The following is a 13,038-nucleotide window of genomic DNA, read 5'->3' as shown; positions in this document are numbered from 1 at the left end:
TCCAAGTTGAGTTTAACTGACAATGGAAAACTATAGGTGATGGGAGAAATACTGAATACCTCAACCTTGGGCCTGATGGACCTGTTGGAAAAGAATTGTTAGAAAAGAATCTGAGAATCTACTGGTCGTAAAACAGTGAGGCGATTGTAAGTCTATCTCACAAACGAATATTGCCTCCCACTAGTTTGCAATTGGGAAAAATCACTTGGCAATTTCGTTATGGGGATACAACACTGTTTTGATTTAAATACATGCAGATTGCAAGGCTGAATGTATTTCTGAACAAAGATTTTTGTAACCATTTCTTTCTTCTGTCTCTACAGCCCAAATTAATAACCAACGAATGGTTATAATCCAATGGTTGTGACTGTTCAAAAAATGAACAGTTATAACTGTTCAAATTCAGTTAACTAACCAAAACAGTTTTTGGTAGTTGCAAATCCGAATTTAACAAGGTAGTTAATTAACCATCACTTGTTTAATTCAAAATGGATAAGACACAAATGTACATAAGCAAAATATTAATGCTCCTTGGCTGATGCATAAAAATTGTTGAAATATTCCAACAATCCCCCACAATTTTAAATAATTTTACGGTTACCTTAGTATATGTTGATACTTAAAGAGAAAGTACCTTTTGGGTTTGAACTTTCACGTAGTGAAACATTTCTCAAAGATTTATCAGTTGGATAGTAGACTTGATGTCCTTGAACTATCGAACTTTATGATAAAACTGGATAATGTTCACATATCAACATATGCGATTCTTTGTTCTATACCAGCTGCGCATTTGAGGCCTTACGCGTTATCCCAATTTCATGAGCGCTCTAGGTGGCTAACCAAGCCCCAACAAAAGCGGCCTGACTTTACACTCATATAGGTAGAGTTCTTTTAGGTGTTCCTGTAGATTAATACACCTTTTATGCGAACTCATTAAGAGTTATACTCAACCTTCCCATTATCATTACAGGACTAGCACTAATACTATTTGGTTTGATGGGCTTAGTTTAGTGCTATAACAATCACCTTCAAAACTTGTTTTTCCCTTTGAACCTATGAGCTTGTAGAACAAGTATAGGTAGGGTTGCCATCTTTTAGTGACTTATTCAATTGGTCTTAAACCCATCTCAACCGAAGTTTTATGAATCAGATCCTTATTTAGGCCTTTTGTCAAAGGATCTGCCAAGTTTGTGCACGACTTTATATAATTAATTGTGATTATGTTTTCTTCCAATAATTGTCTCACAGTATTATGTCTAAGGCTTATGTGTCTTGACTTTCCATTGTATGACTTGCTATACACTCTTGACAATGTGGCTTGACTATCACAATGTATGGAAATAGGAGGCAATGGACTTTGCCACAATGGCAAGTCTATCAAAAGATTTTTTAACCATTCAGCCTCTTTTCCAGCTGCTCCAAGGGCTACTAACTCAGACTCCATTGTTGAGTGAGTTATGCAAGTCTGTTTCTTTGATGCCCAACATATGGCAGCGCCACCTAGGGTGAAGACCCAACCACTTATGGATTTTGAACCATCATCCACACAGTTCCAATTTGCATCACTATACCCTTCCACTACAAATGGACTTCCTCCATAGTGTAGAGCATAGGATTTAGTTCCTTTTAGATAACCCAACACATTGGAGATTGCTTTCCAATGATCTAAACTTGGACAGCTCGTGTATCTACTCAATTTGCCCACGGCAAATGCTATGTCTGGACGTGTGCAATGCATTGCATACATCAGGCTTCCAATGACTTGTGAGTATTCAAGTTGTGATACACATCGACCATCATTTACTCCAAGTTTCAAACTAGGATTATATGGAACCTTTGAAACTTTATCAAACATATGACTATATTTGCTCAAAATCTTATCAATATAATGACTTTGAGATATAGCATATCCATTGTCATCTTTATGTATTTTGATTCCAAGTATGGTGTTGGCAATACCCATGTCCTTCATATCAAAATTTGATGACAGAAAATCCTTAGTAGAATTAATGCATGAATCACTATTGCTAAAAATGAGCATGTCATCAACATACAAGCAAATAATGATTAATTCATCACCAACAACTTTAGAGTAAATACATTTATCAGCTTCTTTTAATTTAAAACCATTAGAAATAACTACATTATCAAATCTTTCATGCCATTGTTTAGGTGCTTGTTTCAAACCATACAATGACCTAATTAATTTACAAACTTTGTTTTCATGTCCATGTACTATGAAACCTTCCGGTTGTTCCATGTATACCTCTTCATCTAAAAATCCATTCAAGAATGCTGTTTTCACATCCATTTGATGAATCTTTAGGTTATATATGGAAACTAAGGATATCAAGATTCTAATAGATGAAATTCTTGCCACTGGTGCATAAGTGTCAAAATAATCAATCCCTTTGGATTGTCTAAACCCTTTGGCTACTAATCTAGCCTTATATTTGTCAAAAGATCCATCAGGTTTTTTCTTCCTCTTGAAGATCCATTTACATCCAATCGGTTTAGAACCAGGGGGTAAATCAACTAAAACCCAAGTATTATTTGACATAATTGATGACATTTCATCATCAATTGCTTCTTTCCAGAATGTGCCATCTCTTGATTTCATAGCTTCTTCCAATGTGGAAGGCTCATCTTCCATATTACAACAAAGTCCAAACTCATACAAAATATGTTTAATACTACCTTCTACAAAATATGTCATAAAATCAGGACCAAAACTATTCTCTTTTCTAATTCTTTTTGACCTTCGAACCACTATATCCTCCTCTTTAGTAGGAATTTCTTCTTTTACAGCAACTTGTTGCTTAGAAGGATTAAATTCAGAAGTCTTAGAATTCTTAAAAGAGACATTTTCAAAAAACTCAGCATCCCTTGATTCAATAACAGTATTAGACTCTAAGTCTAGAAACCGATATGCTTTACTATTAATTGCATATCCTATGAACACACATTTAGTAGATCTAGGTCCTAATTTAGACCTTTTAATTTCAGGTAATCTAACATATGCTACACATCCCCACAATTTAAAATACTTTAAATTAGGTTTTCGTTTAAACCATAATTCATAAGGTGATATTTGGTTCCTTTTAGAAGGAACTCTATTTAATATATGTGTAGCAGAATATATTGCTTCGCCCCAAAAATTAAGAGGTAAGCTAGAATAATCTAACATTGCATTAACCATATCCATAAGTGTCCTATTCTTTCGTTCAGCCACACCATTTTGTTGTGGTGTATAAGGTGCTGTTCTTTGGTGTATAATGCCATTTTCTTCCCAAAAAATATCAAACTCATTGCTAAAGTATTCTCCACCTCTATCATTTCTAAGAGTTTTAATTTTACATCCAAAGGTGTTTTCTACTTCAGCTTTATACACTTTAAATTTATCTAATGCCTCATCTTTGTATTTAAGCAAATAAACATAACAATATCTTGATAAATCATCTATAAATGTGATAAAGTATCTTTTACCACCTCTTGTCAATTTATTATTCAAATCACAAATATCGGAATGCACTAACTCCAACAATTGAGTAGTAAATTTATTCGAATTATGAAATGGCTTTCTTGTTAACTTTGTTTTCACACAAGTTTCACATTTATCTTTATCATTTTTCAAATTTGATGGAAGCAATCCTAAATTAACCATTCTTTGGACAGAACCATAATTAACATGTCCTAGTCTAGCGTGCCATAATGAAAGGAATCAACAATGTAAACAGAAACACTTTCTTTCATTAAATTCAGTTTGAACATCCCATTTTCTGCATAGCCTTTGCCTACAAACATTCCATTCTTTGACAAGATAAACTTATCAGATTCAAAGACTAGCTTGAAACCATGCTTAGACAAAAGACCACCAGAAACCAAATTCTTCCTAATTTCTGGTGCATGGAAAACATCAAGTAAAGTCACTGATTTGCCAGATGTGAACTTCAACTCTATAGTGCCTTTTCCAGCAACTTTAGTAGTAGAAGAATTTCCCATGTAGAGCTCTATCTCGTCACCAACTTTCTCATATTTTTTGAACAGATTTTTGTCACTACAAATATGACGAGTTGCTCCAGTATCTACCCACCAACCAGCATTATGAGATACCAAATTCACTTCGGTTATGACAGCAACAAGACTTTCTTCAACAGTGTTGGCTTGATCTTTCTTCTTTTTGAGCCTACACTCTTTAATGTAGTGCCCTTTCTTCTTGCAGAAATGACATGCTCCCTTCCTTTTCTTTTTGTTATTTTCTTTAGTTGAGGAATCTCCAGCCCAAGGCCGCTTTCCCCTTTTTATTGTCTGTCTCAACAACATGGGCAGCCTTCGTCATTTCAGCATTTTCTTCTTGCTTGTCCCGAAGTCTTGCTTCTTCTTCAATCCGAAGTTGCCTTTGAAGGCTTTCAAGATTGAGAAAATCACCCTTTCTCTTAAGGATCTTTCGGTAGTCTTTCCATGATGGCGGTAACTTGGCAATAACAGCACCAACTTAAAATTTCTCATCAATAGGAATGCCCTCAGCAATTATTTGATGCACAATAAGTTGCAAATCATGCACCTGATTCAAAATAGGCTTATTATCAGTCATCTTAAAATCAAAATAATTACTCACAAGATAGCTTTTATTTCCTGAATCCTCAGTCTTGTATTTATTCTCCAGCGCATCCCAGATTTCCTTTGCTTGCTTCATTGGTGCATACATATCAAACAGAGAATCAGTAAGAGTGTTGAGGATGTTCCCACGACATGTGTAGTTGTCATCCTCCCACTTGGCCTTTGCAGCAATTTGATCTTTAGTAGCATTCTCTGTAGAAACAGCGGGACATGGAGTGACCAAAACATATCGAACTTTCAAAGTTGTAAGTAGAAATTTCACTTTCTCCTTCCACCGTTTGTAGTTGTTGCCATCAAATCGATCAAGCTTTGACAGATCTTGCGGCATAACATTGAGGGAAGTGATGGTAGTACTCATGTTTGATGATTGTGCCATTGAAACACAATATTTGTTTGTGAATTGTTGGAAAAGAATTGTTAGAAAAGAATCTGGGAATCTACTGGTCGTAAAACAGTGAGGCGATTGTAAGTCTATCTCACAAACGAATATTGCCTCCCACTAGTTTGCAATTGGGAAAAATCACTTGGCAATTTCGTTATGGGGATACAACACTGTTTGATTTAAATACATGCAGATTGCAAGGCTGAATGTATTTCTGAACAAAGATTTTTTGTAACCATTTCTTTCTTCTGTCTCTACAGCCCAAATTAATAACCAACGAATGGTTATAATCCAATGGTTGTGACTGTTCAAAAAATGAACAGTTATAACTGTTCAAATTCAGTTAACTAACCAAAACAGTTTTTGGTAGTTGCAAATCCGAATTTAACAAGGTAGTTAATTAACCATCACTTGTTTAATTCAAAATGGATAAGACACAAATGTACATAAGCAAAATATTAATGCTCCTTGGCTGATGCATAAAAATTGTTGAAATATTCCAACAATCCCTATCCTCAGACATAAATCGAGATGAATGACTTCGGCTCCAACCGAGGAGTCGCAAACCACGGAGAACAATTGGCACGTGTCGACAAGGACTGATAACCCCAACAACCGATAGTCCTGACAGTCTGTGATCATGGCAATCCCATGGCCCGCATCATACTTGCATCGCACTTTGCCCACACGGATTGGACGCCGCCATGCTGTACCACTAGCTACTGTCTGGTGTTATTGTACGTCACGTCGGCCTAGATAATGACAAGGCTGGCTCTCTTATATAAGGGAATAACCTAGGGGACTTGAAGTATGCAATATGCTACCCTTTCACAGAGCACTCACTCTCCTAAAATCTCTCCCTTCCATACTATTGCCTCGTTATTCGGACTTAGACATCGAGGGTCCCCCACCAGAAATCCTCCGACAAGCGGACTTCTTGCAGGCCACCCAATGGAGGAGTCTAACACCCAAACCAGTCTGCTCAGCCCATCTCCAGCCGACCTCAGGGTCATTCAAGCTGCACTCCTACCCGGCCCGAATACGACGACAACAGGAAAGACCTGGCTCTGGCTACATTGACCTCAATCAAAGAGAGAGACGACTGGCATGAAGTCGTAGGGAACCCCGTGGCGCGTGGCGTGCTTTGCAACGCCTCACTCTAATTTCCCCGAAGGTTATTAATGGAGCCCTGAACCTGCTCCATTGGAATAGGCACCCGAACCTGCTCCATCGGAACATCCCACTGCACTTGTAGACAAGGAGCAGTTCAACCTGCTCACTCAACAGATACGGACGTTAACCACGGTAGTCCAGGGCCTGCAGCAGGCAGTAGCACAACCAAGACGGGCTAGACCGAAATCCGGCCAGCCGACTTCCACTCCCAGTCATTAGCGCACCACAAGCACTCGGTCAACCATCGCCCCCAAGACTAGGATCTCGAGTGGTCACGTCAGAGTCGACACTCTTAGCGGAGCGCGCTTGGCCAGAATGGGAGATGACGTGCTCTAAGTTCCCATTCTAGCGGGGATTTCGTCCAGAGCCTCTTGCCTGCTCACCTCGTAGAGCCCCCACCCCAGCAAGAAGCCGATCTCGATAGGAGGATCGAGGAAATGTGCCGGCAAATTCAAGTCTTTAAAGGATAGGCTTCAAGGGCTAGCAACAATCTTAACTTCTCCTCGGAGCACCCCTTTTTCTGACAGATCATGGAAGAGCTGATCCCACCTCGGTTCAAGATGTCATAGGTGGGACTGTACGATAGCACCTCTGATCCTTTTGACCACCTCGAGAGCTTCAAGGCTCTCATTATGCTGCATGAAGCCACTAACGTCATACTTTGCAAGGCATCCCCTGCGACCCTTTGCAAAACGGCCCGATTCTGGTTCTTTAGGCTTCGGTCCGAATTCATCCACTCTTTAGGCAGCTCGCCTGCCTCTTCACACCGCACTTCGTCTCTAAATGAAGATGATACCGCAGTTCAGATGCGCTGCTCGACATCAAGCAGAGGGAGAGAGAATTTCTTAGAGAAAACGTCAGCCGCTTCGACGCGGTGATATTAGAGGTCCATAGCCCGAACTAGTCAGTTGCGATGTCTGCGATGAAGAGTTGCCTCCAACTGTCGAGCTTCCTCTTCTCCCTAGAAAAGAGCTTCCCGACGATTTTACTGAAATATTGGCATGAGCCAACAAGTATGCCAACACCGAGGAAGCCATGGCTTCCCGCTGTGAGTCTGCGAGCAGAAGACCCCCTCAAAGGGCCAAATGGATCACGAGGGGGTGAAGGGAGCGAACTGTCTCGCCTCGATGCGAGAAAGGCCCACAACGGCCTAGGAAACCTTCTCGAAAATTTAAGGAGTATACCCCTCTCACCGCTCCGAGGGCATAGATCCTCATAGAGATCGAGGGTCGAGGCTACCTACGCCCTCCCATATCTGATGAGGGGCCCAGTGCCAAGAGGGGCTAGAAGAAGTACTGCCGCTTCCACCAGGACTGCGGCCATGATACTAAAGAGTGCGCCTAGCTCAAGGACGAAATTGAAGTTGAGGATGATAATGTTATTTTGATGATTAACATAACCATTGAGGCCATATCAAATTAGAAATGCAAATTAACTCGATACATCATTAATAAATGGCACACCCTCGATACATTCACGATACATTATGAATATACGGTCAAAATAACTTTCTAGAATTAATAATGAGATAAAATTTATAATAGATAATGGTAGAAAGCTTAGAAAATTTATTTTGACAAAGTTTCAAGTTAAGAATACCTAAAAGGGCAATTCTGTAATTTTTACTATTAAGAATACGAAACATTATTGTGCCATGCATTCTATTTTACTTGAAATTATTTCTCTATGGATCCCTTGTGCATGTCTAACTTTTAGATGCAGAGAATCATAGCTGGAGTCGACCCAAGAGGTGTGGAGCCGACCCTGATACGTTTGGCACGAAATGGCACGAAGTGGGACACTTGGCACGGAGCTTGAACTTGAGTCAAAAATACTTGAGACAGAGTTGGAGTCGACCCCAGGAGGAGTGGAGTCGACCCCGAAACATTCAGAGAATCTTGACACTCAAATGGTACATTTTGAGTCATTGGCACAGGTTTTGGGTCGACCCCAAGAATATTGGAGTCGACCCCAATGGAGCCGACCCTAGAAAAGGTCAAAGCTGACCCCAAGCTTGCAATGCAGAAAATGTATTCCCTGAAAACACTATAGCGGGGTCGACTCGAGACACTGTAGCTGCAAATGCAAAAAAAAAAACATACTCTCTGGATTTTATGTCAGGCGGCTGGACCTCAGAAGTATTGGGGTCGACCCTAACACTGTTGAGCCGACCCCAGAAGAGTAGGGGTCGACCCGAGGCAGAATTGGGGTCGACCCGAGCACGACTGACAGCTCAACGGCTAGTTATGCAGAATTATTTTTAAGCTCCCAATGGCTATAAACGGCTAGTTTCTTCAATCCAACGGTCATGAAGGTTTAATTTGGAGGTTGGAGAAGTATTTAAAAGGGAGTATTCATCAGAGAAAGCAACATTTGAAAATCAATCAAGTGCCATTCAACGAGACAACCCTAGCAAGGCCAAGCTTCATTAATTGCTTCATTCAAAAGAGGCCCAAAAGAAAGTGGTTGCAGCAGATTCCAAGAGACATTAAAGCAGCTTCCACCAATCCTTGAAGAGTGAAAGCAATCTTGACAAAGAAGAGAAGAACCTTATTAAAGTGATAACTTATTATTCTAAACTCTTTCTTTGGTAGCTTCTATAATTATTTAATTTGCTCATTTAGGCCTTGCTTAGATCCATTGTTCTCTATCTTCTTTGTTTGTAAGGTTTGTTGGTACAGTCCGTAAAGACAACATCTTGTAGGATTGTTGGTAAGCCCGTTAAAACCAACGCTAGGTTGTTAAGCTAAAGCCCGTAAAACCAACGTTAGGTTTGTTAGTCAATACCGGTTAAACCAACGCTAGGGTGTTGGGTGAGCCCGTAAAACCAACAGTTAGGTTTATGGTGATCCCTGAAAACCAATTGTAAAGGTTTAGATTGTGAGCCCGGAAAACAATCCTACTGTAATCCGAGGGTTATAGTAAATTTTCAAGAGAACGCTTGGGGAGTGGACGTAGGTCCTTGGAGTGCACCGAACCACTATATATCGTTGTGTTGTGTTGTGCTGTTCTTATGCTTATTCTTGCATATCTTTCATCTTGCTCTAGTTTAATTCAATCAAATAATTTAGAAAGCATCCACCGCACTAACTAAGAAACTTTTAAAGCACAAAAATTTAGAAAAATCCAATTCACCCTCCTCTTGGGTTGTCACCTTGGGCAACAGAAGCACTCATCCGCGTGGATGTCTAGATCGGTATGTGCACAGCTAGCAGGACCAAGGGGCGTCGTCCGTGCCTCTAATCCTCCGCCCGAAAAAAATCATAACTGCCCGATGGCCCGCTTATTAGCACCATCGTTGGCAGTGCCTCAGAACCAAACTCCCCAACCAAAGGACATGGGCAGCCATGATCTGTGCGTGGATGGTCATTAAGTCTGGGAGCAGCAGGGGTGGTCTTGTGCTTGCCACCGTAGTGGAGCAATCACGAAGTGCACCCTCCGGTATGAATTTCTCCACCTCAAGTAAAACTCGAGAATGCGGCCTGAGTTGGAGGGCGCTCCTGGTGAGCGGACAAGCTTGGACCCGACCATGCCGGGCTGCGGGCTCGGGAGTTGGAGCCTCGATGGCGACCTGGGTGGCAGCAACCAAGGAGGATTCCCCTCGTCATTTCTTTTGAGGGTCCCGATCTCCACAGTGACAAAGGCAGCAGCAACCGAAGAGGATCCCCCTTTGTTTTTTTCATCTGAGGGGGCCCTGACTCCACGACAACCTCCATGACGGCAGCCAAAGAAGACTCCCCCTTTTCTTCCTTTCTAGGGAGCCTCATCTTTTTCGAGCGCGGCCGACCTCATCTTAGCCTTCCCTCCTCTCACAAATCTGCGAGGGATCAACTTCATGCAGTAAAACTACAAAATTGAGGATGAAGTCATAAAAGAATACGACGAGGTGATCAAGGAGAGCTCAAGAGGAGCTTACCTAGGGTGTCACTGAGCTCAGACCGACGTTAATAAAGGTCTGCTTGGACATTAGCTCTTGCAAGGCAGGAGCCTTAGATCGGGATCCCAAAAGCTTGTCGAAGACCCTCTAATCGTCGCTTGATACCCGAGAGCTAATTCAAGTCGGTTCAGGATGCCCTTCTTGTGTCTCGAACCTCCATAGCTGCTCGAAGGGGACAAGAAAAGACCACCCTTTCCACCTGTGAAAGGGAGAAGGAGCATCTCGAATCAACTAACAATCTTTCCTAGGAGAAAATACCACCAGCCACTGTCTTGGAGATGCTTATGCAAAGTGAACCACCCCCGAAAGAAGAAAATCGAGGCCCTAGATGCCCTAAGAAAGACAAGGGATAGAAGCGATGAGGACCGCCAGGATTCGGCACCAGTCGGGACTAAGCTATAGGCCCTCATTAGCTGAACGAAGAAAGGATGGAAAGGCAGCCTTGCCCGACCCTCAGAGTTTGCTATACAAGCCGAGCAAAGAGGATTCAGGTAATCAGTCACCGGGACCAACGAGCTTTAAGATGAACTGGGAGAAATAAAATGTCAGGCTTGAACAGGTCCATCTCCTCTTGTGTAAGGACGGGCATCTCCTGGTCCGAGCCTATTAGGCTCCAGACTCAACCAAAGGTACGATTGCCGATGTGGGAAGGATGCGGACGACCGACTCCACTTTGGATGCTACCCTCATGACGTCCATGGTAAGAGAGATGAAGAAGGCGAAAAAACAAAAAGAAGAAGAAGAAGACAAATAAGGATGAAGAGGCAAAGGAGAGGAAGGCAAGAGGAGAGCCCAGCGGCTAAGAGCAGAACCCACCAGGAATAGAGAAGCATGAAGAACGCCGGAGCTGGGAATGAAGGGCTCCGCCGGAGCACCACCTGGGGGCCTAGTGTAGAGCACTCAGGCGAAGGGACGAATAGAGCAAAATGCAGAGCATGAAGGTCAGGAACGTCCTTATAAAGGCGCGTATATGACCCCAATTGAAGTGTCGGTCTGACCACCTGAGTAGATTGAGACGTGTCACCCAAAGATGGCAGGGGCGATTCGCCAGATAGCCATATTAATGGCGTTCGGGGTCGCCCAGCAATGATGACATCTTGAGATGGGCCAGATTCGGTGATGCTTCGAAGGGACCAATCGGTGTGCTTAAGCCCCCGATGAAAGTCTCACTCTCAATCGAGGTAACTGCTCAACTTTTATCACTCGAACGAGAGCACTATTTGGGCTCGAAAGTAGGGGGGCAAGTGATAGAAAAAATATTGAACACCTCGACTCGGACCTGACAACCTTACTGTTCTCGGACATAACCAAGTGAACAACTTCGGCTCCAACCGAAAAATCGCCAACACGGAGAACATTGACATTGTCGACAAGGGCTGATAGTCTTGGTCGTGGCAGCCCCACGTCCTGCATCAGAGTTGCATTGCACTCTGTCCATACAGACTGACCCTGTGCCATAGCCGTACCACCAGCCGCTGCTGGCGTTATTGCATGTACGTCAGTCTAGATAACGACAAGGCTAGCTCTCCTATATAAGGAGAACAACCCGGGGACCTGAGTACTCAATACGCTATCCTTCTAATTGAGCCTCACTTTGCTAAAATTTCTCCTTCCATACTGTACCTTGTTGTTCTGACTTAGGCATCGGAGGATCTCCCACTGAAAATCTTCTGACAAGTAGACTTCTTGCAGGCCATCTAGTGGAGGAGTCCAACACCTAATGCCCCAACCAGCCTGCTCGTCTCCAGCCGACCTCAGGACCATTCGAGCTGCGCTCCTATCTCGATCCGAATACGACAACAACAATAAGCATAGAATCTCGCAAGTAAATATCAACTATTTTTTGGTTTTTCATTAACCTAGCTGTTGTGAGTGTGGTTCTCGAATTAGTCCTACATCGCCGGATATCGGAAAGGTCTGTGCTTATAATGAGGAGGTCAAAACCTTTCCTCTCGAGGGCCCTTTTGTTGGACAAAACCCTAAGGGGTCGCCCAAGCCCCCCTGCGCGAGCTCCGCGATACCTCGGAAGGGACGCAGTCGCTTTCTTTGTCCAGGACCGGTGGGGACTGTGCTGTTGTCGGGGCGAAACACCGCAACACTGGCTATATTAAGTCCAGGCACAAAAGTCTGACAGCTCGTGCCGAGCCACAAAGATAAATGTTGTGCTACAGCATTCCGAGCGACCAGGCCCTACAACTTAGTTTGACTTTGAAAACCTCCAAGGCTTCTTAGTTCCGTATGGTTGGCTCACATGACCTCTTCTCATTCTTCATGCCCAACTCATTTATGCAGCATTTAACGCAACTGCATGAGCGTGGCTAGACCTTGGTCTGTGACATGCAAATCTAAAGTTCTAGGATGTCTTCTGCTTCATTTACTGAATACACCTTTGGACTCTGTCAAAGAACGCTTGAGAAAGAAAACAAGATGCTCAACTGAATGTCTGTGCTTGCCAACTCATTAAAAACCATGCAAAATCTGAACATTGACATTTCATTTGTTAAGGGGATTATAACATGCATCATGTCTGGATGTGATGATAATTGTTTGATAGAAAACCTGATCAAGCATTTTATTGGTTGGTGGGAGCAACGCACTATGTCAAGAGAATGCTTTCTGTCAGAATCAGTCGCCTGCATCCAGCATGCTGAGTTTCCATGAAATATCACTAAAAGTATGTGCTTCCGTTTTTGACCGTGCTAAGGTTTATAGATTTTTCTGATTGCCATTTCATTTCCTTTGCTTATGCAACATTGAAACAGGCATTATTTGACCAGATGTTTATGTGTAATCCCTTGGAGCATCTGAATCGGCTTGGCCCAATCTCAGCAAGGCAACAACTCATTAGGCCAGAAACTGGAAAGAAGACAGCTAAAAAACAAAACAACAAACAACACTCAATCAGAATATCATTCTTGACAAATTC

The sequence above is a fragment of the Phoenix dactylifera genome, chromosome 4 (assembly GCF_009389715.1).
Source record: "Phoenix dactylifera cultivar Barhee BC4 chromosome 4, palm_55x_up_171113_PBpolish2nd_filt_p, whole genome shotgun sequence".
Lineage (NCBI taxonomy): Eukaryota > Viridiplantae > Streptophyta > Magnoliopsida > Arecales > Arecaceae > Phoenix > Phoenix dactylifera.
Note: the sequence above shows the minus strand (reverse complement) of the source record.